Below are 27,674 nucleotides of genomic sequence, written 5' to 3' on the forward strand. Positions count from 1 at the left end.
GGGGAGGATGTTAATGAAGTGTTTTTACTTCAGCCTCAGGAAGATTCACACTCCAGGCTCTGATGCAGTGGGGGGCTTCAACTGCTCTGACATCTACTGGAAAAGTACACAGCAACTTCTGTCTCCTGTCAGCAGGCCAGGAGACTCCTGGAGTGTATTGAGGTCTTAATCCAGGTGATAGCTAACTAGAGAAGAAACTTTACCACAATATTAAGAATAATAAGGACTTCTGTGGGTATGTGGTCAGAAAAGGAGACCAAAGAAAATGTAAGCTCCCAATAAATAAGACAGGATTACTGGTCTAGTACAGAAAAGGCTGAGGCACCCAAAAATTTTTGGCCTGAGTTTTGAGTGGTAAACTGTTTTTCCACATTCCTTTAGCCCCTTGTACCTAATCTAAACTAACCTTTCTTTGGTTTAGAGTGACTCTTCTCCAATAAGTTTTGATTTGTATGGAAAAAATGCACAGTTCAAATGAGTATGAGAAATACAATGTGGAAGGAACAGTGTAGTCAAAAGGATAGGTGGTTTCATCATGCATTTTATTTTATCAGTAACAGGATGTTTCTCATCCTTTCAGTAGCTGCTCTGGGTTAACCCTGACAGTCAGGCTCTATGTAGATGACAAGATTTTTGCCCTGTAAAGGTACAGGTTTTCCACAAGAAACCCAGGTAAAACAGCTTCAGTCATTCTAAATTTCTTATACTCTAGTCTTCAGATATATTAAAATGCCATCAAAGAGGGATGTTGTGAAGCTCTTCTGTGTTACAGTGGAGAATGTGATATTGTTCGCAGTAGGTAATGCAGCTTTATCCCACACTGTAAAACACCATTCATGCATGCCTCTGTTTCTAAACAAGCAGTAGCAGAAATACAGACCAGTTTTTCAAATGACTATTAAACATGGTGGCTAATATTTAAACCCAATGTGAAGTTATATGATTGTCATAGCTGCCAAGTAATGGTAGAAGAGTGTAGCCAGACTGAAAGGAACATCAAACTGAAGAGAAGTAGACCTGCTATTACAGATTTAAAAGCTAACATTTAGACAGATTCCTGGACTGTGTTCACTCATCTCCTGCTCAGATTTCTGCTAGTGTGTATTCAAGGGACAGTCATGAGTGGTCTCATGGGGAAAGAGAAAAAAGGTGCACCACACCCTCTGACTCACAGTTTGCTTTATGCAAATACATCCCTGGCTGTCAATCTGTTGCAAACAGCTGCTCCTTTATCCCATAGCAATCTAGTTGACATTTCACATTACAAGTTACCTTCTAGTGCTATCCATCCTGTAGACTGATTAAATAATTAGATCATTGAATTTATATTATTTTGAATTTATATTGATAGAAGAACTGATATATTAATATTATCATTATTGATTAAAGAACTAGAGGAGTGGGGAATAGGGAATTGTTACCAGGTCTCATTCTCCCTGTGTAGCTGCTGGTAAAAAGTCTCATGGCACATGGTGACTGCCAGTAGATTACAGAGCCTTGAACAGTCCCTGAACTACTCGCTGGAGCTGTTCCCAGGAAAAGTGATATAGTTAATATTCTTAATGAATAAGATGCTGAACAACACCAGCAGTATACTTTAAATATCTTGATGTGGTATTCAGGAAATCAGGAGATTTCCTGATTCAGGAATCAATACCTATCACTCAAAACGCAGAGTCACTTTGCTGGACATTCAAGGGAAAGGAATAAGGGAAACTGAGAATGAAACTAGTCATTACTGAGGCTTGGAGACAATCCAAGATTTCTTTCTCCTCCACTAGGAATTGATAAATGAATAAGTGAAAGTAGTCATTCAACTTGCATACTACAGAAAGTAACTATTTAGAAAGGATACTAAATATTCCCTGGAACTTTATTAATACACTGATGAGGAAGTGTTATAACTGGAGACAATGTTGACAATATCTGAAAAGATAGGAAGCTTTGTGTATCAGACAATGCTAACCCTTGCATTGAAACGTCTGGTATTCTATATTGTAAACCCACAAAAGCTGGTAAATTCTGCAGTAACTTGGGCAGTGAGGTCCAAATATCTAAAAGCTCACATCAATGCTGGCAGAATTCTGGACTTCAACTTAGGACCAGTATGGAGTACAACATACTCTCAAATTGAAGAACTGGAAACCTGAAAAAATAGATATGAAAAAGCTATTATGTAACAAAAACAAGTAACTGTTGCAATCAACCATAATACCTTCTGGAATTTTTTTGAATCATAAGAGAAATTGAACAAACTGCTGGACATCATTGGTGTGATATTTTTATGGGATTCACACCATCTGTATCTGACATATTACATCTTGTATCCTATGATCATTGTAATATTATGTTCTGTTTTATTAGCCTTTATATTCTTGTGCTGGTATATTTGCATATTGCTTTTCTCTCCGTGTCAAAAATATATCACATTTAACACATCAATTGTTAAATGATTACCTGCCAGTGAGAATATTGTCTCCTTCCAGATGTTGCATCATAGTGTATAAGAAATGTATGTATAATAAATGGAAGATGTGCAAGGGATACTCTGAAAGCTAGGTTTATATTTGCTTATTCACTAACAGAGCTTAAGAGCCTGGTTTAAAGAAATAATCAGTATGCAGTCTTGAACTGTGGCCAGATTTCTTTTTTTTTATTTTTCCACAAAATGCCTTTAAATATCATTGTACCTTCTGTAAAGAATTCAAAGGTACAGGAAAGGAGGGAGGAACAAACAGCCATTTGATTCAGAACAGAGGGCTTATCAATCATAGTGACTGGAGTTTAGTTACAGAGTGAGAAGAGGACAGGCTAGAGCAATACACCTTGAGCTAGAGCATTGACAGAATATTAGCACTGCTGTTTTTGTTTATGTAACAGAATTTATTGCTGCCTTGTTTAATGTTTCACAGGCTTTGTCTGTAGTTTCCCATCAAATGCACGCTGAAGTAATTTCTCCTATCCCAAGCTGAAGTTTCCTGGAGAAATAAAACCAGAAATTTAAAAAATAGGTTTGAATGACAGAACCCTTAATTAGTGACTGTATGGGTCTGAGGCACAAAGAGAATTTACAAGATGTCTACATTTAGAATTGACAGGCTCTGTCTGTCAGTGTCTCTGGAGGCTGCATTTCACTCTTAGGCATACTTAGCAAGAAGTAGAGAAATTATTTATTCATCCACCAAAACCAAAAAACACAACTATAGAGACACTGATTACACTGTGATATTTATCTCCTTGCTTGACAAAACAACATGTTTCATTGATGCACATGCTTTTTTTTTTTTTTTGGCTTTGACATTCTGCATTACTTTGGTGAAAAGAAAGGACTCTGACAACAGAGCAGGAGAACATCTGTCTCTGTTAAAGGAGAACCTGTACTAAGTTTCCTTCTTTTCTCCAGTGAGACCCCAACACATCCATGCATACAGAGAAGCAAATCTCGGATGAGGTGGCAAAGATTGGCATTGTTTGTTTGGCCTACTAATCTTTGAAGGCTTTGTTATTTACAAATTTCTGGAACAAGAGTGGGGTTCTCAAAGCCAATTCGTTTTAGTGGGTTAATTTATGTTCAGACTAAGGCTCCTGTTGCAGTTTGGTGAATGTCTGTAATGGGGGCAGAGGATGTTGATGTGTATGCATGAGCATATGTGAATGTCCACATGTACAGTCTGGATAACCATTTTCCATCCAGAATAAATGTATGAAAAAACAAATCTCCTTGTGGATGGAGAAGGAAAAACTCCAGGCAATTCCAGAATCTATTTTTCAAGGAATACAGAGGAAGGAACTAAAAGAAGACTTTGTGGTAAAGTATTGGCTGACATATGAGCAAAGAAGCTGATAATTGATCCTTGTTGTGTTTAGGCAAGTATGCCTTTATATTATGTAAGAATACACAGGTAATGGCTATTTTATTGTATTGCTTGGGTTGAATTAAACATGTGTTTTTACTTAAGTATAAAGAGATCTAATGGAAATGCGTTAGACACAGTCTTCCTGTCACTGATGGTGACAAGGAGACTCTCCAAGGAGTCTACAGAGATGCAGCATGAGCTGAATCTGTATGTATAATTGCACCTGCACCCACCAGATGATTGTTGGCATGGAGCACCTCAGCCCAGCATTGAGTTAATTCCACAGCATCAGCTCTGTCTACCAAATTGGCCCTTGAGCACTTGAATTACACATCCTGCAAGATAACACATTTATTTCCTCATCAGCAAGGGAATTTTCTCTCCTTCATATGATGGCTGATCTGTTTTTTGCATTCCTGCTTCCAGTCAGTTAAACCAGTTCTGCAGTTAAGTCTTCTGTGAACTACACCAAGTAATTCCTCTGTCACAAATTGCCATTGCTGAACCATTTGCATTTGAATTTCTCCTTCATGACAAAAAACCCTTTTGGTTTGATGAGGGGAAATCTTCCACATGGCCACAGACTGGCTGTTTAAGGTTATGTAAGTGTTGTACAGTTGTAGCCATGAGGTATGTACATAGTTCCGTGGGGTGGTATAATGTGTTGTCTGCTATGACTTTCAGAAAGACCCCTCAGCTGTATTCAGTCAACACGTGGAGACAGTTAAGCAGTGAAGTGTGCAATAGGTTAAGTGTGCTGTGTGCTGAACCAACTTCTTAATGGTTCTCTGTGTGGACAGTCCTTTTTCTTCTGTAAAACCATCTCCAGAGCAAGATGCTGCAAATAGTTTGATTAAAGGAGGCAGGACAAGGCTCTAAAAGGAGACTCCCTCACTGGATAACATGCTTGAAATATAATGAATATTTTAATTCCTCTTTGACTAAGATGCCTTTCCCTCCTGATCAGTAAAACCCTGCCATATCTCACAATAGTAGATTTTCTGGATGAGTTTGGCCAAACAAATGCCTTTTTGCCTGAGGCAGCTGGAATCATTGTCAGCATGTCTGCTCTTCTACTGAGCCCTTTCAAAGCCACTCTGCTAACTAGATGAAAGGGACACACTGGAGGACCAGAACTCCTTGATTAGTACCTAAAGCAAAATATCATTTGTGACTATCAGCATGGCTTATGAGTAACATAATGTCATAATGGCTGATGCTGAAACAGATTGAACAGCTCACACCCCTGCGATGTTTGTTAGAAGATGTTTGTTTGCTGGTGTTTGATTTGCAGCAGCCTAGAATGACTGATAGTGCAGGGCAAGGTACTACAGTAACAGATAGCAGATAACAGATCATGAGGCTGCATGCAGCAGAACTGAGAGCATGCAAGTTTCTGAGAGGGTTTTGTGACAGAACACACAATATATCCAGACAGTGAGGAGCAAATACTCCCAAGCAAGAGCTTTCACTTGTGTATCAATAAGAATACAAATCTTCCAGGGTCTCTAAAGGTCAATTTCTGTTTATGTGGTAAATACTATATCAAAAGAGAGTCCAGAATCACTGCATCAGGCATATTTTTTCACAAAGATGAAAGAACCTTGCTGAAATCAGAGACATTGAGAGGTGGGCTGTGGGGACACGGGGAGGAGAGCTCAGTTGGTGTTCCACCTTTGTCATGCCAAGAAAGACATCAGACTCACTCGGTGTTTGCTATAATGTCTGACTCTCATGTCATCATGTCCAGGAGACAGAAAAGAAAATGCAACTGTTGTGGTTCTGAATTAACTGTGTTGGGAAGGTGTAGGTGCTTGAATCAATTAAAATTCCTGCAGAATTTTATGTTCATCCCATAAACATCTGCCTGGCCAAATCATCACAATGCATTAGTGCAAAATAACCTCACTTCAGGCTCTAGGTAAGTCTGACAGCAGCTATCCACAGTGAGAAGGGCCATGGGTACATATAGAGCAATAGACAGACAGACAGAGATCATCCCAGTGGGCAGTGGGAGGAGGTGAAAGAAGGGATGAGGTCACCCACAGATATGATTCGGGCCATTTGATTTTTTTGTGACATATATTAAAAAGATTCCTGAAGATAAGCCTGTCTTTGAAATCAGTCCTTACTGAACAGGGACCAGAGAACCTCAGTCATTTGTACTGTGTACTTCATAACATCACGGGACCGAGAGGTGCACAAACCCTCACTGGAGTTTTCCACTGATCTAAAGCATGGGCAAGCAGGGAGGCAGAGCAAGGACTGGTGAGTGCCTGAGCCACAATCTTGCCAGGTTCGGGATCACCACTATGATTCCCATGTTTGAAACTTGGGTGAAAACCTAGCATCAGCTTAAATTGGACCAGCAGAAGCAGCATTTCATTCCCTGTGCGTGACACAGCTGAAAGACCTTGACTGAGTCTAAGGAAGAACAAGCTCCTAAAACTCCTCTGACCATAGATATGTGCAAGGATTCTTGCTGGAAGGTCAGGATGATGGTGCCCAAGATGGCATAAGAACTCTAGCTCAGCTATGAGGTACAGTCCCCCAAATGCAACGTAGCATGTACTTGATAATATCTTCCATTCTACAAGCCTCACTGTACCTCACTGCCTGTAGATAAGATGCAAATGTCAGAAGCTTGATACTGGAACAAGATCCAGAATCAATTCAGACAGTCCTGCAGGAAGATAAAATTTAGGAAATCCTCTTCAATTTGATTGAATGAGCCATACTCTGGAACAGCTGCTGTGTTGACCATGTCTTCTGCAGGTCAAGAAACTATGACACTTCGTGTTGTGTCCCAGCTGCTTCCAGTCTGTAGCCCCCACTCTCCACCCCAGTTCTTCTCTTCTACAATTCAGGAAGATTTACAACATGGAGGACTATGAAGCCCTGAGGTGTTGTGGTATAACATTCTTGCACAAACCAAATCTCTCTCCTATTTGACTCCAGCAAGTCAACTAGATTCCACCACTATGTATTTTTCATCTCTGTTCTCACCTAATTTCTGATGATAGTGAAGACCTTGTTCTCAGTGAGAAACTTCAGGACCTGTGCAGCTTTACCAAATGGAGCTCTCTGAAGGAACTTAAAAATGTACAGGGACTTCTTCTGGGTTGCAGGAAGTACTGGAGAATTATTTGATTTGCAGAAGAAAGACTGAAAAAGAGGCAGAAGATGTCAAGGCTAGATGGCACAAAGAATGAACTACCACATTTTCAACAGGCGATGTTCAGTTTTTGAACTAGCTTCCAAAAAATCTAGTGGTTTTTTGGTTTTTTTTGAAGACTCAAAAATCAGATGAGATTCTTTTCCTGAAAAAATTGTAAGACAAGCATGAGTCTAAACATCCAATATTGACGTACTTGGAAGCCAAAGCTGAAGACAGAACTGAGGTCTAAAGTGACCACCTCTGGTTTGTAAATCTGCAATGTGTTCACTAACTAATGGAGGTTAATTTATTGTGTTGATAAGCAGTAGCTGGGGACAGCCATAGGCATTTTTTTCTCCATATTTTCTTCTCTGATCAAACCTGCAGAGCTTTCTAGAGTTATGACCACAGGAAGTCCTGGCCTTTTTCTTGAAAGAATTGCACAGCAATCCTACCAATAATGTGATATAACTTACTGTGTGTATACATAGATTCGGAAATACATATATGCACTTACAGGTACATGTGTACACAAATACACCTAGAAGCATAAAAGGATGAAGCAAAGGTTATGTAGAAACTTCATAATCTCTGAAAACCTCTCTGTCAGTAAGATGTCAGCTCCTTTTTTTGTTTAAAAAAATCCAAACCTTCTTTTGCCAAGTAGTCATAATCACTGCTAACTGGGTCATAAATTCCACTCTGCTTGTTGCTGCTTCTTAGCTCATCACTAAAAATGGCCCAAGCAGATGAGTACTGCTCTCTGCAAAATGCAAATTTGAAACCTACACTGCTGGCTATAGCTCAGTGTTAGGAACTCTAAAGCTGTTCATGCTTTCAGCACATAGAAAAACATCAGCCATGTGAGTGACTACTGTTACAGTCTTCATTTTGAAGATGTGGGCTGATTAATGCAGTAAAGCTGCTTACTCCTCCTCTTTCTCCTGTCCTCCATTCAGGCCAAGGACGATCAAATTCGGATTTACTGATTGGAAACTGGAACAACATGGGACAACCCTCCTCACATGACAAGTTTATTAGTCTTCCAAACATCAGAGGCAGGCCTGCATATTAGTTGACTAAACACTAAAGGAGCAAAAAGGTCCAGATAGCTGGAAAATATTTATGAAGGAAATTTTAATTTATGTTTTGTACATTGGTGATGATTATAGAGGAAAGATGGATGATGGAGCCCTGTTTTCCTAGAGCCTGCTAAGGGGAAGTGGTGAATGAATACTTTGGTTTTCTTAGCTTGTCTGTGCAGACTTTGCTTTACTGATTAAACTATTTTTATCACAACACATGATTTTTCTGCCTTTAAGCTTTCTGATTGTCTTTCCTACCCCACTTGAGTGGATCCACACCATGGGAGTGGTTATGTGGGGTTTAGCTGCCTGCTGGGGTTAATCCATCATGATCTGCCAACAGTAAGCTCCTGCCATGGTTTCTGAGGTGGGGAGCTTTCAAACAAAGGGTCATAAGACATGGATATATGCTTTTTATTTCCCTCTAATTTTGCTAATTTTAACTTTTAATGCAGGCCTGTAATTTCTAAGCACCAACTGTGGCTGTTTTCTGCAGACACTCATAGATCTATGGTGACATTTTGGCAAACCACTGGTTCCAGATTCTTCAAGCAATTTTAGAGGTGTTTTCCTGGGTAAAAACACAGGTCCAGCCTAAAAAGTAGCATATTCTCTCACTTCTCTTGGTGAACAATGACACACACTCTCACATGTTCTTCATCAACATTATTAGTTCAATTCCTTCACATGTGCAGGGGACCCTGAAATCTAGCACTTGTGGCACAATCATGTCTCGAGCCTTGAGGGTCAGTGTGAATGTTAAAGAAAATTGACACAAGTAGCTTCATATATCTAGTGGGATTACTTACTCAGGATTGACCAAGAGGGAGTTCTATAGGCCTGCCTACCTTTATCAAAAGTAAAAGATTTAGATGGAAATGCTTAAATACCTGCATGACTCAGGCATCAAAGTCATGTTCAGATATGTTAAGGACCGGATCTTCAATGGCTGCTGTGTGCCAAGCTGAGATTTAGCAGTGATTGTGCCAAGCAGGAGTTCATCCCGCTGGCTAGATGAATGCACACCATTAAAATTATGCCCTTTAGGAATCTCACGAGACTTTGTGAAACTGGCATTTTCAAAGTAAGAAAAAAATAACTTTCTACTACTTCTTTTCATGGTTATCTATTACTTATCAGTATTTTAAAAATCTATATACGACATCCATTCAGCAAAATGCTCTTAAATGTTTACCATCTCCAGAAATAATGCTTTGAGGAGCTGTAACAAATGGAATTAATAATGTTAATTAAATATGTAATGCCTTTAAACAGATTGAAAATTCAAGGCATGATTAAACTACTAATGACAAAATCCTGCAAAAATGAGTAGTGCTAAAATTTGGGAATTGATCTTTGCTACCCTCAGCATTATCATGGAATCATGGAGTGGCACAGGTTGGAAGGGACCTTAAAATATCATTCAGTTCCAACACTGTCCACCATGGGCAGCAATGCCACCCACTAGATTAAAGTGCTCAGGGCTACATCTGATCTGGCCTTGGGATGGGACACAAATTTTCTGGGCAATCTGTTCCAGTTCCACACTACCCTCTGCATACAGAATTCCTTCCTACCATCTAATCTAAATCTCCCCACATGCATGCTTTTTGAAAAAAAATAAAAATTAAAGTTTCAAAGCATTTCCCCTTATCCTATCACTATCTACCCGTGTAAGTTGCCATTAGAAGTGTGGTCTGTCCACCACCAACCTTTCCTTTGGCCCTGTACAAAAATGCATTGCAGCCCTGTCTGTCACTATGAGATAAGGTTTTTTTCTCACTGGCCATTAACCTTTTTCATCATATATGATGGACCTACTCTGGGTGTGAATTGTGGTTTCTCCACCCCCTACCCTTTTTAAGAAAAAAGCTTATGACAGCATGTTTGTCAGTTTTTACTATTGTTACACAAAACCTCAGTCCTCTTGTTAAAAATATTAACTACATAATGCAAAACATCTGCATTGTCTTAATTGGCAGAGATACTTTTACACTTTTATTGAGCAGAGAACATCTTTGAGACAAAGAAACATTGTGACATTTATATGTAGCTGCTCAGCTGGCACTGGAAGATGTGCAAGGCATTTTGCATTTCCTCTCCATCACCTACCCACTCCTTGCTAAGGATAAGTGTTGATTATGCTGGTACAATTTCCCTTTGTAGTAGGTACTGCCTTTTCCCTGTTTCTTTCTGTTTCTGGATTCTGATATTTTTTTAAACACCTGGTGTTGATTATAAAACAATCTCGTGTGGGCCTTCAGCATATAAAAAACTCTTGTGGGTGCCTTGGTGGAACTGTGCTTTTCCTTACATGGGATTCCACAGATCAGTTAATGAAATGACACTAAATGGGAGGCTGAATCAGAAATATTATTGAGCACGAACACACCTACATATAGAAGTAAGTAAAGCTATTACATACTTTCTTCTGCAGTGGTCAGACTTTACCTAAACCCATTAAACCTTTACGGCTACATTTTCTTCTGCAATAGAGTAGAAATGCTTTAGACTGTGGATTACACTTTACAGGAGGCTTTTGAAGCCACCCTGTAATTTGGATGCTGTAGTAATAGAAATTAAGATCTTCGGTGCATGGCAGTTCACAACCCCTTGTGGTTTGTGATAAACACAACCAATTAGCAAATCAAAGACTGGAATTAACCACAAACTTTTCTAAAAGCTGTGCTTCATAAGCTGAAAATTTGCTTCAAGCAACAAATAGTTGTGAGCTGCCAGTGTTAGACAAGAGATCAGCTCTTAGAAGATATATTTTCAAAACTGGTCTGTGTATGGATGTAGTACCACAGAATGCAAGAGGAAGTGGCAAAGAGAGGAGCTTACTGGTGAAACAGTATTTTACCTGAGCCTAACACTGACTACGAGATAGACTCTTCACTCTAATAATAGCTACATTTAGTCTACTAACAACATTCAAGGGGGAAATGGGATATTTGGTTCAAATTTTAAACAGTTGTTAACTTCATTAGTCTATTAGAGTATTTATCTATCAATAGCTATACAACAGTATTTTCACAGAAATGTTTCAGCATAAGAGAAAACTGCAACAAATTATTTCACAAACTAGGCATGCAACAACACTCACAGATAATTGAAAATGCAGGTTCAGCACAATATGATTTTCTGCAATCTGAGATTCTTATAGCAAAAGAAGTGAAAACAAGTAGCCTTAGGTATGAACTAATTGCCACTGTTCTTATATTCCCACTGCCAATGTGCTGTTTAACATTAGGTGTGAGCACAGAAGTCAGCCAGATGTGAGTGAAAGTTGGTTGCCTTTTTAAAAAGATACAAGGCATTACAGGCATTACAGGCATTATAGACCTGGGTAAGATATCTGCCAATGTACTAACTTGAAAGTTAGCAGTTTTTACTCCCATGGCTGGTGTTTACCTTGAGAGAATAATGGTTTGATACTTTCTGCTCCCAACCTGGGGGCTTAGCACCTTGCTAGACCACATTCCTATCTTGCTATACAGAAGAGGAGATGCAGAACACCTCCTTCTGGCAGCAAGTGCCCTGTGTTCCATAAATGCGAGACAACTAAAGCCTGGAAACCATAGGTTTAAAACCAGACATAGACACAATTTGTGTCACAAACACCTCTGGGCAGATCCTGTCACAGTCAGGACTGGTATTTGCTCACAGCCCTGGAGCAGATGCTGTCACATACTGGCAGTGGAGACTTGGCAGGACATCGTGCAGACTGACCTGAGCTCTGGACTGATAAATGACTCTGCACAGTGCAGAGGCTTCCAGGTTCTCTATCAGTCCTTGGACCCCTTGGCATGTGAATGTTGCATTTCTCAAAAATGTGCCTGCTTTTTCAAAGTGGACCTGATTTTTTTCATCAGGCCCTGGAATCTCAGGATTTCATAAAATCATAGAATGGTTTGGATTGGAAATGCCTTAAAGATTGCCTCATTTCAATACCCTGGCATGGGCAGGGATACCTCCCATGTGTCTCAAAAATTTGAAGCCATCCTCCTTTGTCCTGTCACTGCATGCTGTTGTAAAAGATCCCTCTCCAGCTTTCCTATAGGGTCCTTTTATGTACAGAAAATTCTGTAAGATCTCTCTGGAGAACTCTCTTCTCCAGGCCTAAGAAATGCAACCCTCTCAGCCTGTTTTCATAGAGAAGGTGCCCTGTCCCTCTGATAATCTTTGTGCCTCTGCTAGTCTCATTCCAACAAGCCTGATTCTTTCTTGTGTTGGGGGGGTCTTGTGTCGTGTGAGTCTAATGGCTGTCTGGCAGTTTGCTGCTAGCTAAACTGACCTGTGTTCTTCTGCCCAATAGCTCAGAACCATAAATTTGAATCCACAGTCAGATCTTCTAGGAAGTCAGCTGGAAAACAACTCCAGGGAATATCTTTAAGTCAGGGATTCATTATTCACTTCACCTTCTATCTGTACGCTACATCACTGAGAGGATTATTCTTCCAGCAAGAAAAGTTAAGGAGATCAGGTATATTTTAGACTTTTGAAATAACAAGCTCTTAGAAAACACACAGTTTCAGATCAAGGATTAATTTGTTAGAGAACTGAGTTTTTAGGAACCTGAGAAGGTTGCAGATGTTTTCACTCCTTGTATAAAGCCTGTGCTTTCTAGAAGAGATGGTACTCTTTGCAAGCTGTGTCATTATCTGCCTCTTGGAAAGACAAATGTCACCACCTATTTGAATGCTTGTCTTTCAGAGGATGAAAGCCTGAAAAAGAAAAAAAAAAGTTAATCCTGTTCAGGGCTGTAGTGCTGGTTTGAACTTTTTCTCGTACATTATGGTTTTTGGAACAGCATGGTTTACGTGTTCAGAAGGTGCTACATATTAGACTGAATTTTATGAAATTGAAGAATTTAGGTGTTGGCATTCTTGTGGGAATTTTTGACATGCAGGAGCAGACTGTCTGCAGAGAGTAATGCTGATCAATAGTCACCTTGGTATTTGTTTTTAAATTTGGTCTTTCTTGAGTCATTGTCCACTATTATCTGAACTCCTATCAACAAGATAGAGTCCATTTTTATGGATGCTTCAGGCTGGTCTTCCTCTGGGATATGTCTTTCAGCTGGCCATAATTTCCATTAGGGCACTATTTCAGTATGTCTACAAAAAAAAATTGATTTGACATTTTCATTTTGTTGTGTCATTCCTTTTACCCCTACAGGCTGTTTTTACGCCTGGGCTTTTTCTCTTTGGGTACAAGTCAGTCAGAGACCCTCCTGTCATATCATAGCAGCTAAAGAAGAAACTGAAATGTGTAGTGAAACACAGAGTGCACATAAGAAGGTTTACCTGTTCAGTCTTGAAGAAACTCTTGTACTAGATCTACATGTATGAAGACCGACACAGAAATGTTCCCCAAAATTCAGAGTTTGGCCAAACAGGTCCTTCTCATTTTTGCATGAATTGATGTGATTATCTAATTGCAGCAAAACACAGCACTATTAGTCAAGTTGCCTACACCAGGAGATAGTGTTTTCTCTTGCTCTCAATAAATCTGATTAGTCTGCTCACCCCTTGCAGAGGAAGTGGCTTTATAGCCTGAGTGAGGGCTATCAGTACTTTTGTCCAAAATACAAAAGGAGAAGAAGGTGCCCTGGCAGTTATTAATGAATCTTGGTCTGTGAGTTACACTTGCATAGAAATGAGTGTGGTTTTAGAGACTGTAAATTACAGGTAGCAAATGAGGCTGATTAAAAACATCTGTTTGCATACAGATACCACTTTCTGGCAATGAGCAACAAAAGAAGTAATAAGTTGACTGAGGTTTGGTAGCTGTTTGCCTGCTTGTGGTACTGAGTCTCTTTTTGTGCTCATGTTTCAACTTTGAATAAATATTTAGATTCTCTCTCTAGTTATAAGAAAAAAAACTGGATAGAAAATGGCACAATATCTGTGATTTTCCATATTGATACTTAGGAAAGACCTGCAAGCTGTACAGTCTTTCAGAGAAAACAGGAAATAGTATGAATCCCTTAGGAATGACAAATTCATGTTGTTTAAACCACATGTATTTGTTTTGTCTGGCACAAAACCTGCAGTACAGCTCCTTTTTTTAATATGAATACCATTGAAAATGATAAGCCAAGTCAATTTTGCAATATTTCTCTGTTTTAATACAGCCGTGCAAAGTTTTAACCAACATCTTCAATCACACAACAGTACTTCAGCCTTCCTCGGATGATTGTCACTTTACATAGACCCTCTTACATTTCTTCTAGAAAAATAGAAAGCTCTCATGAGGATATAAAATTTTTCTTTCTCCTTCTAGAGCTTAAATGCTGCATACATTCCAAGTGGGATTTCTTTTTCTCTATTTAATGAACAATATTTTTTTCCCTAGTACTTTTTGCAAAAACCTTTTGTTATAGTAACATAATCAGTCAAATACTGCTGCTGTAGATACAGGTCTACTGGACCAGTAAGAAGTTGGAATTTTTGCATTTCATCTTCTGAATGAAAATACCACTGCTTTCATTTATCAAATCCCTCACTTTCACATTTGGAAAGTCCTCAGAAGGGTAACATCCTAGTCTCAGACATCCTAGTCTCAGTCCTATTTTGGTTTTTAACCCATCTTTTGCTAGAAAAAGGAAAATTGGAACTTCACCTTTTTTTTCCCCCTCTTAATTGTCATACATTGCTGATTTAGTCAAGAGGATATTTACCAATTACTGCCATAGAAATCAGCACAGATCTGAAAGGACCATCTAAGGACTATTGCTGTTATTTGATTTTGGAAATTTTCTAATTTTTTTTCCATAATTTCAGATGGTGCAAGAAACTCTGATTGCTTCAGGGCTGCCAAAAAATTAAAGTGGAAAAAATGTGTGTCAGCCACAATTCCTTGGTGTCAGCCTTTGCCCTGCACATTCTAGTTGCATTACTTCTGCTTGGGGTAGAAATGTCTGATAGTGGTGACTTTGATCTTGCAAGCTGGAGATTTTGCTCCTGATTGTGAGATTAATTTAGAAACTTTTTGCATAAAGGTCTACCTTCATCTGTCCTGCTAACCTGGTTTTCACTGAGGTTCATGCAAACCCTTCCATGAGCATGAGGAAGGAGGTTTCTAATGTGAGTCTTCTTAGCCAGGAACTTTCTTATTACACATTACAGGTCTGTTAGGAGGAGCAAGTTAAGGAGAGCTAGTCTGTAAGTAGAAAATTAACATTTCCCCTTCTGTCTTTTGTGATGAGAAAATAACTATGATTACTCAGCCAGGGCTGGCAGAAAGGGCACATTGCCTGAGGAAGTGAAAATTGTTGAGGTCATAAGCAGTCAGACTGAGAGAAAGAAACTTGGAGCATCTTCAAGCAGTTTCTAAACTGCTGTTTCTCCAAGATCAGATCTTCAGCTGGCACAGCCTAAGGACCCAGGTGGTGCCTGAGGTAAGCACAATTCCTGAGTGAGGCCACCTGGTACTCTAAGGACACAGTTTTCCTCTCAGATTCATACTGCCATCCTGAGGACGTGCAGTCCTTGCACATCACCTGTGAGAAGAAGCTTTTAAAGGCAAAGATTTTTGTGGAAAGTTTTCTTTTAGAACGTGATGAGAAACCTGCACTATGAAAGGGAGTGTGAGATGAGCTGTACCCTATTGTGCTCACATTGCTGCAGAGAAGAGAGGCAGACTTTGGCTACACACCGAACAGCGTCACTTTCCTTTCTTAATACTGAAGTTACGGAGTTGTGCCATGCATACAGAGGCATAACAAACACTTCTCCACTCACAGTGTTGAAAGAAATGTAGTCCTTTTACCCAGGGAGGTTTCAAAGCTTACATCAGAGAAATTCTGTCACGCTTCTTCTGTTTGTTTTCCATTACAGTTTGATGGTATGAATTCTTTAGCTACTCTGACAGAAGATTTGCAAAATAACAGTGAAGACATAAGGATAAGCACATCTCTGTGACAGAAAATATGCCTGACCTTTAGTGAAGTCAGCTGCCAGCATTGCCTCATAGCTGATCACAGTAGCTGGACAGACTAAAGGCAGTAAAAGTGGTCAGAGGTCTGCATTTCAGGCTGCTATTAACAATACAGCCTAGGACAAACCATGTGTGAAAATTTCTTGTATGTGTCATTTCCAGTTAATCATTCCTGGAAAATAAATATGCTATTTCAAGTGCTCAAATTGAACAAGGAAGCAGTGTTTCATCTTCACTTTAAGTAATGTATTCTGAATATAGAAATTGCCATATATTATAGTGCCAAGCAAATGATTTATAGTTAAGAGATGCCTTTGCTGATAAGCTTTGAGGTAAAGAACCCAGACTGGCACTGGTTCCTGGCTTAGGAGGCCTCATTCCTTCTGGCACCTCATCAAACTGCCCTCTGAAAAATTCAGCTATGCATCTCTCAAAAGCCAGACTGGCAGCGTCTCTCTATCAGTTCTTGGGGACAGGCACTGCTGGAACCTCGCTGCTCCAATGACCTTCCCAAATGTCTGTTCTAAACCTATTGATAGCAAATCTGTATCCATTTGTTCTTAGACCAACATCAGTTTTAGCTCAAAAAACGTCCTCACCCAACACAGCATTTTGTAATCTGATATTTTTACAGAAAGCAATCAAGTGCCTTAAGCCTTCTCTTAACTGGGAGAAGCAACCATGCTCTTTTTGTCTTCTTTCAGAGGATCTGTGAGTCTGCCCAAAACCCTGGCTGTAGCACTGGGCAGTACAGGAGGTATTGGGAATTGTTTGAGACCAGGTTTGCTTCAGGCAGTAAACTGAGGTTTCTGAGCCTCATGCTGTGTCTTTCAATTTTGTAACTGCCTTTTCCTCCACTGAATTTTTCTGTCTTATCTCATATTTCAGTATCCAGGATATTCTGGAGTCTCTGAGTGTCATGAAGAAACAGTTATATCTCCATTTTGAACAAGCTGTTTTCTTTCAATGATGTCACAAATAAGTCATTTAGGTCATTTAAAGAATAACCATTGAGGGTATTGGCAAAAGCATGTTCAATATAAATTTGTGAAAGTGTGATTTAAAAAAGTTTGGTGGCAAGGTTCACTCTATGACCTAGGATATAGATGAAGCATACATGAAAAAAACTGCACTATGAGGCATAACTGGAGTAGAATCAGTTTAGAAAGATTCACACACAGTCTGAGGATGCAAAAGGGTAACGGAGACTCCCCTGTTGTGCCATGAAGTTTAATGAGGACCTCCTTGCTTTCTAAACTCCTGATGGAGCCTAGGTGCAGCTGAGCACAATCTTAGTCCCAGACCCTTGATCAATGGTTTATGTATGAAAGATTTGGCAGTGCATGATCACTGACAAATTTAACATTTAGAAAGAGAAGCAAGAGGATTTACTACAACAGTGACTTGATAATAGATTCAAGATGGCAGACACAGCTATACTTTATAGAGGATATTTAAATGAATTCAGACACACAAACACAGATGTGTATATGGATATACACATAAAAAGGTACCTGTTCAGATTGACACCAAATGTGTTTGCATCTCTGTGGGTGAAGGGTTGAGCCTCCAAGAGCTGGGTACCCACACAGGCCCTGTTCTCAGTTTTCACTTACTGTTCTGAGTTCTCAAACTTGTGAATTGGTGAACTCCAAGAGGCCCTGCACAAGATGCTGGTAAAGGCACTGCAGCCCAGAGGAGCTCAAAAGGCCTCACTTGGGACTGTTGTTCATAGGGTTGCAAGATTCTTGGCTTCAGACATCAGTCAGTCTCCATCCTGGCCTCAATCCAGAGCAGTAATTTTCCTCAAAATTTTAGTAACAATAATATTATTCCATTTGGGCTATGATTCAGACAAGTTAAGTTCCAAGGCTTTCAGGGTTATCTCTTGTCCCTTTCCTTGGTTAGGCAACAGAATTTCCTGCTATGGACCAGGATAAGAAGTTTTTTATAAGTTCAAGGGGAGATTCATCACCTGCGGACAAAGCTTAACAAGAATTCCTGAGATCTCAGAGCAGACTAGGAGGTAGCAGGAATGCACTACCACATGTGCTAGAAGTCTCTTTTAAAATGGTGAGTTTAAATGGGTTACTGATTAGCTGATATGAAAGTAGACTGAAAAACTAAATTACACTGCTTCACATCTGGAAATGTATTTTGTACAAGTAATCTGGTGTATTGGCTAATAACCTTATCCATATGAATAATCTCTGGTTTTATCCTTTGTACAGTGTGGATACGGAATAAAAAGAATGAAAATAAGGAAAAAACCAAATAAAATAATTTATCACTGTAGTATTAATTCCCTGGTATTACACGTCTTCCATTCCTAAATTCTTGTTTTGGAAAACAGTATCTTCTCTCCTCCTCAAGCAATTGCAGTAAAAACAATAACCCAGAGATACATTGATATCCAGATTTAAAAAATCCTGGCCATTATAGTATCAGCTTTTCTTCTCCTGAGAATGGAGGAGGAAGGAAGAATATCCATTGTTTTGAGTAGGAGGTGCTAGGTTCTGAGTTAAACACTGTGATGTAAGTTAAGTTCTGTAAAACTGAGAACTCTTTTTTGTGAGTGAGAATGCCTGGGAGTTGATTCTCTGGCCCTGCAAATATATTCACTAAATTATCCCAAAACTTCTGTGATCCAGGAAATGCTATAGTGCATGGTTCTGCTGGAAAGTTTGCCCACTGAGCTGGTAATCCATCCTGCTGTAACAGAGGGCCCAAGATGCAATAAGAAAATTTTGCCACAAACAAGGTGCACCTGGCAGGAAAGCTGCTCTTTTGATACTGTCCTGGAGCAGAGTTTCACTTGAACTTTTCTGTAACATAGCTCAAACTCAAGTCTTCTGATTGCATTATCCAAAGCAGGGTTCATGTGCGTAGCACAGGCAAAGGTTGATGGGGAGCACCACCACCACCACTACAGGCAGTGCCTCAACCTGTCCAGCTGGCTCTCATGCCTCTCTGTGGCATGAAGACAGTAAATAGCTCACACAAGTGTTGACTGGCTCCAGTGCTTTTGTTAATGTTGTGCCAGGTTTTTCGCTTTCCTAGGGAAGTTGGAACATAAAATACCATTAAATGAGTGGAAACTTGAGAATGGGAATACAGGAGCTGAACTAAGAGTTTTCACATGGAATTTGCCCTGGGGAAACTCACTCTCTTTGGCTTGTTTCCTGTTTTTTTGTATTATTTCAGGATGAACAACAGTTACTTGGGCTTTGTCAGATATTCACAGGGTTTTGTTGCTATACTAGCTTCTACCTTCTCTATTTTCTTGTTCCATAGATAGGTTTCCACTATGTTGTTCAATCCTATTGTATTAGATCATTAAAGCAAGAATTATAAATATTTTTTTTAGTTTTATAAAGCACATCATCATTCTGGAGTTTGACCAGCCATTCAAGTAAAAAGTGATTAACAGCAGGTTAGATAGAAAACTGAAGTGGTAAATATCAATGATATTTATTTAATTATGTTCACATTCTTGATTCTATCCTACAGCTCAGATCCTATTCTACAGCTATGTGCTTAGGTAAACTCAAGACATATTCAGGAATATGGAATGAGCCACTGTAGTGATCCTGAACAGAAGAATATTGTTCAGAGCTAATAACCCACAAAACAACAATCCTGAGAAGATCCTGGACAGTACCATGCTGCATTGTGCAGAATGGATGCCTTGGCCTTCAGTTCTTAATTGGTTTGACTTTTGCACGTTGACTTTTTCTGCCCAGAACTCTGCAACTATTACATCCCTGCTGATTTTGGCAGCCTTTAGTGAACGTACAGCCCAAGTCATAAGATACTCCTGCTAAGCTGAAATAAAAAATCATGTCCATTCGAACTTTGCCATAAATTAGGCACTGCAAACTGGCTCTCCCCTTCATCCTTTCCTCAGAATGATGAAAGACAGAGTCCATGACCAGGTCTGCAGTGCTAAGTGATTAAAAAAAAATTAGGCATGGGAAATATAATTTGAGTTCTATTGAAATCAAAATTCTAATCCTAAGCACTGAGTACTTTGAGAACTTGAATAATACTGAGATATTTCAGCTTTTGCTAAGTAGTTCATGCTCTAAGCTAAAGATTTTTTTCCCTCCATGCTCTGTCACATGAGCAGGTGCACAAGAAACTGGGAGGGACACAGCCAGAACAGCTGATGCTAACAGGACAAAGGGATTTTCCATCGCACAGAGTGTCCTGTTCAGTGTATAAACTGAGGGGAGCTGGGCAGGTGTCACCAGTCACGGCTCAGGGACATGCTGGGCATCAACAAGCAGGTGGTGTGCAATTGCGTGGTGTGCAATTGCATTTTGTGCCACTTGTTTTTCTTCAGTTGTATTCTTTTTTCTCTCTCCTATTTATTACTGTTGTTGCTTTTGTTATTTTCATTGTTGTTGTTGTTGCTACTATTATTATGGTTGTTGTTGATGTTATCTTTACTTTGCTTCAATTATCAAACTGTTCTTATTTCAACGCACAAGTCTTGCCTTTTTTTCCAATTCTTATTCTTATTCCACCATGGGTAGGGCTGTGAGTAAACACGTCCTTGGTACTGAGTTGCCTGCTGGGGTCAACACATTACAACTGGTCGACACAGGTTTCACCTGCTTACCTGAAATGATCTCATCACGGAAAGGTCCCATGCATGCTGCAGATGTGGTGTTGGTTCATCAGTGAACTATTGTAGGCAGACAGAGCCAGAAACTTGCAGAAAAAGCACTTGGAAAATGGGTTCCTTTGATTGTAACAAAGGCAAAATGAAACAGAACATGCAGAGTATTCTGAAAGATTGTAAGCATGTGTCGATAAATTATATGCATATTCATCCCTTCAGAATTAGTAAGAAAATTTGCAGTGTAAACTCTGACTTCTAGAAATATTCACAAAAAAACCCCAGGAAATAAGAATATCTGAGGGGGCAAAATAGGCAAATAATCCAGGAATCTAACAATTAGTACTAGTAATCCACAAAAATGCTTATAAAAGTATCCACTCAGTCATTATTAGCGCATAAACATTTATCTCTAGAACATACCATACTATTTCAAATACCTAATCAAAACCATCCAGAGAACTCTGAATGCTAAATGAGGTCCCTTTCAGCCAGTGTAGAGGATAAATTCCTCACCCCTGCTATCTGGGTGGCAGGATACATGGCATGAGCATTTGCATGGAATTCCTTAACAATTTTTTCAACAGTAACACAAAAAAATAAGTCAATCTAATAACTTCTTTGGATCTCACCTCCATGCCCCAGTTATGCAAAATGTATAATCATTGTATAAATCCAACCCACATACTAAGACACAACTTTAATCTATGCAAAAGCTACCCTAGGAAAGACAGACTAAAGAGCTGTGCTGAAGCTGTTCTGAGCGGAAGGAGGTGCTGAGTCAGTGGTGATGATTCTATTTTCACCCTTTGTTTCTCCTGCCTCTTACTGCCCTAATGATGCTGTGTGTGGTTCATAGCCTCTGAGGTCCAGAGGACACCTCTTTTTGAAAACATTCTGTGACCAAGGCTTTCAGATGCTATTGCTAGAGGACATGTGAAAACGCTACTCATGCAAATAATTAGCTTTGTGCTTCCTGAAGCCTTCTCTCACAGCTGGCCTCTGGGGGGAGCAAAGGGGCATGAATATGAAATAGTTCATAGAAGTATTGAGCCAACTGTAAAAACATGACTAATTTTACCTGGAAGATAATTTCTTTCACAGCTTTAATGCATTTCAGAGAATACTACCACTTGGCATCCAGTGGCTTTGGGAATATTTTATTATCAATTTCCTAATATTATGATGGATCTCATCCAGATGAAAAAATATCTTTCCTCAGTAAAGACATGAGCACATGCATTTGCACCTATACTGCTTGCTTTACAGCCAATTAGACTGGTTTCATGATATGATATTGGAAAAATGACAAAAAACTATATAATCTGAGTAAGATAACATGCAGAAATCCAGCATCAACATTGTTTTTCATTGAAGAGACGTAGCACACCAGACTCAGTTATTGTGAAGAAATGAAAAAATACCTTTGAGCTTTCTTTGGCCAACCAAGGTGTTGCATTGATTTTGTGTCACCAAAACAACCACAATAACAACAACAAACAAGCATGCTTGTCAGGCACTTGTTAATGCTTGTTGAAATCACTGTTGTATGCTTCATTCCATGTTAGAAAACTATGGATAACTCACTCAGAAAGTTTTCCAGCAGTAGCACTGAACTGGGAGAAAGAATGCGGGAAATCGCAAACCTGAGATTCTGGATTATGACTGAGTACAATCACAGATGTGGCAAACACCTGGATCTGTTCACCATCATCTGGCTAAGTAATTTCTATGTTTTCTCAAGATGTTAGGTTTCTAATTGCAGGGTATCTGAATGCTGTACAAAGGTAACAAATTTTATCATTCTTTGCAGAGCAAAGGGGTGGCAGTTATGTATCACTTTTTAGAGCAGTTGCCTAAAGATCCATTGCATCTGATGACACATTATTCCTCATTCTTTGCTCTTTTTGAGTTAAAAACCCAAAGGACACAGATTTCTGGTTAAATTTAGTGTTGAGATTCTTACCCATTTGTTGTCATTAAAAGTTCCCTGATCCTTTTCTGACCGACTCTTACTGAGAAGGTGAGCTCAGTGGAAATGTTGGTGAACTCACACTGATCACTAATGATCTGGAGCTGACCTCTGCACTTCAGGGAGATGAATTTTATCTTGTATCAATTATGACCCAGATTGAATTTTATCTTGTATCAATTATGACCCAGATCCTTGAAAAAAAACCAGGGTGTTCTACATAAATGAATGACGGCAGTAAAACTTTTAAGTATATTTCACAAGTCGTTGGATGAAGTTTTTATTTATGCCCCTTGCATCTGGATTCTCACTGAAATCTGAAACTCGAGCCTTAGAAATACAAGGTCAGTATTCTAACAAGAAAAAAAGTAGATAATTATTATGTACAATTGAAGGAAAACATTCTTGAATGAGTAAAGGTGATATCTGGCCTTATAACACTAGACCTGCCAGCGTGATCTGAAACAGTCCTGTAAGATCACCAGATGGAAGATTTATATGTAGTTGGGATTCGTTTAATCTGACTGAAGAAAACCAAAATTTATGAGAATTTCTATCCGAGATCTGGTTCTTACTGGTATCAATGTCCTTGTTTCCGTGTGATTGAGGCAGCCCTAAATATAAATCATACCAGTTAGGTAACTCTCCACTGTCACCAATCCCATCACCGTTACCTGGGATGCTTACATGGTCTAGCTCAGCCCAGAATATGGTACTGAATATGATATCAGGTATATGTCCTGAACGGCTTTGACAAAAACTGACAGCTTAGCAAACAGGCAAGAAGGCCATGTGACAAGAGCTTGGCATGAAAACTCACCCCAGAAAGGCAGACACAGCACTGTGCTGCGAGGAGCAGCGATGCAGTTAACAGAGGCTGCCCCCTCTTGATGGCAGCATGAAAGCACTTTGCTGTCAGTGGTGGTTTCACTGCAAAATGACAACAAATCGGGACCGCTGTCCCCTGCACTGACAGCGTGATTCCCCTCTGGAAGGGATAATTATGCATGGGCTGTTTTCTCCTAGTAAAACTGTTAAGTGATATCCATGCCACTTGCATGGAAACTCCTAGATGAAGTGGGCTTTCCCTGTAAAAGCATGTAGTAATTAGGCAGGTCCATATACCCTTTCTCCCTCACAACAGGGTATGAAAGGACTAGATGACTAGAAGCCATGTTTACTTTCTTCAGCTGCTATCTCTTCAGCTGCCTCTGTAGTTCCAGCAGTGCAATGGGGTTTGATGAAATTACAGTAATGTAAATTTGACAAGGTGTTCCTATGTTTATTGGCATGCAGAAGATTTTATGAGTTTTCCAGACTTGTGAGGCAATTAATAGGGCAGGCATCACACCCAGGAGAAGGTATTTTTAGTTCTGTAAAATAATGCACTACCTGCACTGGTTTGATTTATACCACACTCAAGCTATCTGAGCTGTCATGCTTTTCTCTTGCATTATTGTTAACTGCATGGCAGATCACATTGCATTTGTCCAAGGTGTAGCAACACATGCACCTTTCCTTGGCATCCATCTCTGGCTTATTTTTTTTACATCTATTGGTTGTCATTCAGAGCCCTTTCACATTCAAAGCCATCAGGAGCTAATCACCAAGGCTTGCCCGGAGTGCCATTCTAAAGATGGAAACTGTTGGATGGGATACCCTTCCAAACAGATTATTGACCACATTGCCATGAGAAAAATCTCACAAGGAAAAATTCTTTGACTATTCTGCATGACTTTGACTTTAATGCAAATTTTAGCTGTCATTTTCAAACTTTTTTGCACCTTTTCCTGTAACATTCCATCTTTGACATTTTCCTTCAAGCACCAAATCTTGTGAAGCTCTCACAACATCTGAACTTCTCTGTTACATCTTTGAAGTACCTGCTTTTAAAAAGCTATTCTTAATGAAATCTTCCTTTTCCACATCTTCTGTATATATGACTGTAGCCATTCTTTGACATGCTGTGGTTTTCTAGGTGGATTCTAGACTCTGGGATTTTGAGCTAATATTATACTAGAACCTTGCTGTATTCACAAAGGTCTCTCCCAAACAGGGAGACTTTGCAACAATCCTTTCTCAAACCCCTTCTCCTACCTAGCACTTTCATATGTGTATTTTTAATTCAGACTGCCTTCCCATTTTTAAAAACTCATTATTAGAGTTTTTTATGAATGATTCATCTATTTTGATAGCAAATCTCAAGCTGGATGTCTTTTATTATTGCAAATAACATTTTCACTGATTTTTTTTCCCCTCGTGATGCTTACAATAATTTAATTAGAGAAAATATTCTAGCAGAAAATGAACTGCAAGTAACAGATCTTTGATGAAAGAGGAAAAGATCTATGGCTTCATGAAAATTTCTTCTTGAAAACAGAATGTAAAAATGAAGACAGTTGTTTTTCCGTAAAGAAAGGCAACATTCACCATCTGAGCTAAATCACAGTCTTCAGTTTGGAACATAGTCTCCATTCTATGTTTTTTTTAAATCAATTCTCAGCATAATAAACTTTCCTAATGAAATTACATGCCCTCCAATATTTCAGTCAGTCACATGACCAAATTTTACTTAAATTAATCACAGCTCAAAGTCCATCAAAGACAGTATTTTTTTTCTTTCTACATATGATTACACTGTGGGACTCAGGAGCCAATTGCCTGCATACTCAATAATTTACTTGGAAACACAGAAGTTATATGGAACGCTACTGTAGAGTTTCCAAAATATTTTCTGTCTGAAATTGACTCACTTTATGTAATAATAAAGATCTAATTGCAATTACAACATTGTGACCCATTCTAATACTGCAAAGGATCTTTAAAAGAACCTGGCCCCATTGCATTGGGTAGCATTAGGTTACAAGGACCACAAGGTGAAATGCCCAACAAAGCAGCTCCAGGAAATATTTCTTCCTGGCACAGCAAGTGCTGTCACTATTTCCTTGTCAGCAGAATTGGAACTGTGAGGTGTGTCACTATAGGACACGGAAAAACAGGCTGCGAAAATGCTGCTGTTCTCAAGGTGAAAAATGAAGTTTATTTTCTGACTCTTACATTTATAGATTTCTAAAGGTGACAGTGGATTGGAGGGTGAAAGTGCCACCTTTCCAATGACACTGGACAAACCAACAGTCCATCAAATTTCTCCTCCTCCATAAAAGAATGCAAAACAATAACTTATTTACAGACAGTGTGTGAGAAAGTTTGCTACATGAATATAAACATCAGAAGGTTTAGAAAATCTTAAAAAATCAAGACAACAGAGCTGGGTGATGGAGTCAACACTGGCACTGGAACCTCAGGGTTCCCTTTGGGATCCAGGCCCTGAACCGTCAGCACACCCAGGGCTGGATTCCAGGTGAATCACAGCTTTGGAAGGCCTAGCTAGCTCTGTAGTATTCTAAAGCACCTGGGCAGTGACCCAGGCCAAAGAGGGATGCTTCCTGGGCCCTCAGTGTGTTCCTGTAAAAATGCTGCCTTCACGGGCCTGGTGGCAAAGGCCCCAGAAGAGGATAGAGAGCAGAGAGAGAACGCACAGAGGCAGGGCTGAGGTCTGAGCTGCAAGGCACGGCCTGGCTGAGCGCCCTCGTCTGTGTCCGCCCGAGCTTCCTTCCTCAGAGGGAGCCCCAGGTTGTGGAGTATGCCCTGGCACCGGGAGGAGCCAGGGGCAGGCTGCCTGAGTGGAAACACCCTCATCAATGAAGAGATGTCAGGACCCGGCTGAGGCAGGGGAGCCAGCTCACAGAAGGCTCACAAACAGCTGCAGGCTGCACCTCAGCAATGGGCAACAGAGCTGAGGGAGAGAAAATCTGCTGCTTTGTCTGCAACCTGGCAGCTGCTGCAAGGCACACCTCTGCTGAAAGCCTGGCCAGCTGTACACCGAGTTTCTCCTAAGAAGATAAAAACCCTGCAACCCAGTTCTCACTGCTACAGTTGCTGGCAATCGTGAGGATTCACCTGCTGTGGCCTGTTAGAGAGCCAGACCCCATCCCTGCTGCAGTCTTTCCATCTTTTAAAAGATGGCTTGGGACAGAAGGCTCTCTGGCAAGCTGACCTCTGATGAAGACAACCCTAGGCCCTTTAGGAGGCAGAGGAACAAACCTTCATGGCTGGGACAGGGAGGTCCAGTGGGTTGCTGCCCTGTTCCTTGGGCTTGAGGAGCAAAGCACAGTGGAGAGTGGCCAGCAGTGCCAATTGTCAGCTGTGTGGAGCCAAGGAAGGAGGTTTCAGTGCCTCCTCCTCTGTTATGGGAAAGGGAAAATTTAGTGCGAGCATCAGCCTGGAATGGGAGAAGACAGGGCTTTTCCTGACATTGCAGGGGTGAAGTGGAGGGAGATGGGATTCTGATTGCAGCTGGGTGACACAGGACTCACACACGAGCATGGTGGGTGAGTCTGGTTGGAATGGAGTCAACTTTCCTGGTAGCAACCATTACAGAGCTGTTCTTTGTACTTACAGCTACAATGGTATTGATAGCACACCAATGTTTTGGGCATGCTGAACAGGGCTCATACAGCATCAAAGCTGTTTATTCATAGTCCATCCAATGGCCAGCAGGCTGGAGGTGGGCAAGAGTTTGGGAGCACACATAGCCAGGACAAAATAAAGGGGGCATTTAATAATCAAAGGGGATATTTTATACTATGTGATATTGTACTTGGCAAAAAAAATACAAGTTAAGGATCATGGGAGAGACTTGTTACTAGGGCATTTGTCTTCCAAAGTAATCACTACACATACTGAGGCCCTGCTTCCCAAGACACCACCTGAAGATGAAAATGAGAGAATAAATATTTTTGCTTTGCTTTGCTTCCACACACAGCCTTTGGTTTTCTTCATTGAACTGCCTTTATCTCAACCCAAGAGTTTTTCATCTTATTTTCTCCTCTGTCCTGTTGAGTGATTGAGCTGCTTGTGGCCACTTGACATCCAGCCAAGGTCAACGCACCACAATCCTTTTTGGCTCCCAGTATGTGGATTGAGCCAATGGGAGTTCTGAATTGAGCATGCATGCTACAGCTAGATCAGTTAT

At 40.0% G+C, this 27,674-nt stretch overlaps 2 long non-coding RNA genes across 7 annotated transcripts; one reads left to right on the forward strand and one right to left on the reverse strand.

Moving 5' to 3' along the window:
• Positions 1-606: 606 nt before the first annotated feature.
• LOC135290753 (uncharacterized) lies at positions 607-27,144 on the reverse strand. 6 transcript variants are annotated; one of them, XR_010353535.1, is made up of 4 exons: positions 26,744-27,144; positions 12,678-12,826; positions 4,091-7,022; positions 607-2,978 (listed from the first exon to the last, which is right to left on the reverse strand). It is a non-coding gene; the product is annotated as an uncharacterized LOC135290753 (long non-coding RNA). The 6 variants fall into 6 exon arrangements; XR_010353536.1 differs by having other exon boundaries at positions 607-4,192; positions 6,864-7,022; positions 26,744-27,127; XR_010353538.1 differs by having other exon boundaries at positions 6,864-7,022; positions 26,744-27,126.
• LOC135290754 (uncharacterized) lies at positions 7,015-8,320 on the forward strand. Its single transcript, XR_010353542.1, has 2 exons — positions 7,015-7,877; positions 7,974-8,320. It is a non-coding gene; the product is annotated as an uncharacterized LOC135290754 (long non-coding RNA).
• Positions 27,145-27,674: the final 530 nt, after the last annotated feature.

Source organism: Passer domesticus, chromosome Z (genome assembly GCF_036417665.1).
Source record: "Passer domesticus isolate bPasDom1 chromosome Z, bPasDom1.hap1, whole genome shotgun sequence".
Classification (NCBI taxonomy): Eukaryota; Metazoa; Chordata; class Aves; order Passeriformes; family Passeridae; genus Passer; species Passer domesticus.